The 2,807-nt window shown below is 36.1% G+C and overlaps 1 pseudogene; it reads right to left on the bottom strand.

The window, feature by feature from the left end:
- Positions 1 to 1,575: 1,575 nt before the first annotated feature.
- LOC122277912 lies at positions 1,576 to 1,683 on the bottom strand (annotated as a pseudogene).
- Positions 1,684 to 2,807: the final 1,124 nt, after the last annotated feature.

The raw sequence follows: 2,807 nt of genomic DNA on the forward strand, positions 1-2,807 counted from the left end.
GGTTAGTAGAATAGCCAAGGAAAACACAACGTTTACTTCTATAGGCTAATTTATGTGGTTGATAGGGTCGAAGTAAAGGGTAACACTAGCAACCAAAAATTATTAATTCAAAATAGTTTGGAGCTTTTCCATTCAGCACATCAAAAGGACAACGATTTTGAAGGGCTTTTGTTAGTATTCTATTGATTAGGTACACTGCCATTAGGAAAGTGTCCACCCAATAGCACTGTTTAAGATGTGATTGCGTTAATAAAGTCAATCCAAGTTCTTGAATGTAGCGATGTTTCCGCTCAGCAATACTATTTTTCTGTGAAGTATTCGGACAAGCTAATCGATGATATATCCCAGATTTTGAAAGAAATTCACTAAATTGTTTAGATAAGAATTCACCTCCATTATCAATTTGAAATTGTTTGATGGAGCATGAAAACAAATTTTCAGCATGAGCTTTAAACTTCAGAAAAGTAGCAAAGACTTTAGATTTATTTTGCAAGGGATACAACCATGAAAATCTAGAAAAATCATTGACAAATAAAACATAATAGCGACAACCACTAACAGAAGCTATAAGTGAAGTCCACACATCAGAGTGTACCAAAACCAAAGGATTGGTAGACTGTTGGGTGGAGTCACTAAAAGGCAATCGTTTGCTTTTGCCAAGAGGACAAGCAGAACAAAAGGTAGGCTTATTTGCATTTGAGGAAAGAAAAATACAATTTGAACGTAAAAGAGATTGAAAAATAGCATGTGAGAGATGTCCAAGGCGACTATGCCATTGCTCGGCAGAAGCTTTCTCTCCAATAGTTGCTGCAACGCCATGTAACTTGTGAGAAAGACATGGTGTTCCAGCAATGGGATAAAGTCCATTTTCAACCTGCCCATGGGTAGGATTCGATCTGTTTGATTCTCCTTCATAGTGAAATCAGAACCAGTTAATATAAAATAACAGTTGTTGTCTATACAGAATTTGTTGATAGAGAGTAAATTGGTTGATTCATGCGGATAGTGCAAGATATTGGACAGTTGGAAATTAGTTTGGCCAATTTGCAAAGAAGTAGAGCCATTACTCTTAATGAATAGACCTGTACCATTACCTACAGTGACAGTCTCCCCTCCATTGAATGGTAGCGGATAAGTGAGAGTTTGATCATCCGAGGTAATGTGAGCATTGGCTCCGCTGTTTGCATACCACACTTGGTGTTCAACTTGTGCATTAGACTCAGCTACTATTGCTGCAAACTCAGTCGGTGGATGACGACCTTGATATGAGAAGTCAAATCTATGGTAACAGTCTATAGCAGTATGACCGAGTCTCCCACAGATTTGACACATAGGTCGATTGGTAGTAGAGGTCTAATATGAAGTTGATTGAAGAGATGAAGAACAAGACCATTAGTGGGACCACGGAGAGGCACCTGATGGGTGAGTAGCAGCAGATACTGAAGACTTTTTCTTTGTTCCAAAGGAAGGCTTCTTGTTGGCAGCAAAGGCAAAAGTGATATTAGGAACCACTGTGTTGTGCTGATTTTCAAGAAAAGCTTCATGACTCAACAGCTCGGCACTGAAGTCCTCAAAGGTAAAGTCTTTGTCCCTGGAAGCAAAAGTATAAGATGTAATAAAAGGGTTAAAATTATGGTTCAGGCCACCAAGAATGTGAGAGATCATATCCTGATCATCAACAGGCTTCCCTGTTAAAGCCAATTGATCAACAATATATTTGGCATTCTCCAAATAGATAGAACAACTACTAGACCCCTGAGTAATGGTTTGTAGTTGTCGCTTCATATGAGCAATGTGAGAACGAGAATGACTAGAAAATCTTGTTTTAAGAGCAGTCCATACTTGTTTGGAAGTGTTTAAACCATACACAGAAGCCACAAGATTTGGACTGATAGAGAACAAGATAATTCCCAGCAAAGCTTGATCTTTCTTATACCAGGATGTATAAGAAGGATTGGGAGAATTATCAGCATTGAGCTTCTTAGGGACTAGTTCAAAACCTTCCACAAACCCTAAGAGATCATTGCTATTAAGAAATGGCAGAAATTGAGACTGCCAGCCCAAGTAATTTGGGCTGTCAAGCTTGAAAGATGCTGAGAGGGGGGAAGGAGAAAGATGGAGAAGATCATGTGAAGAGGAAGAAGAAGACATGGTGCGGAAACATAACTAGGAATTGGAGCGTGAGCTATTTCGGTTCATTGATACCAAGTAAGATAAAGTAAAAAGATATGATTTGAACAACGTAACTTGATCTGTGCATTGATTGAAAAAAATAGATACACAGTATAATAAATCAGAGTAAAACAATGAGCTAACTTTGACCATACACTTTCAAAGCTACACTTTTAGTACAAATTTTACAAAATTTAAAATAACTATGCTAGCTATTGAGTGATTTGATCTTCAGCAAGATATTATGAAGATAGTGGTTGAGAAGATCGTGCAGCATGTGGAGAAATAGATATTTCACTAACAAATTATTAATTATTTTAACGAGTTATAGATACCATAAGCAAAATCGACATCCCAACGATGCAACATATATGTAGATATATATAAGAACTGATACAGTATACAAAAAGATTACATAAAAATAAACCCATAAATTAACGTGATTTTACGTAATTTGTTATATTTACTTTACACTAAAAGTAAGTACTTTAAAATCTAATGTATTGTATCAAATCACTTCAGTTTATGGATTTATTTTTATATAATTTTTTTGTAGTTAAAGTATTTATGTATAAAGATATTTGTGTATATATATGTATATATTTCAAAACAAACACTATAGATCAGTCGGTGGC

Source organism: Carya illinoinensis, chromosome 9, assembly GCF_018687715.1.
Source record: "Carya illinoinensis cultivar Pawnee chromosome 9, C.illinoinensisPawnee_v1, whole genome shotgun sequence".
NCBI classification, from domain to species: domain Eukaryota; kingdom Viridiplantae; phylum Streptophyta; class Magnoliopsida; order Fagales; family Juglandaceae; genus Carya; species Carya illinoinensis.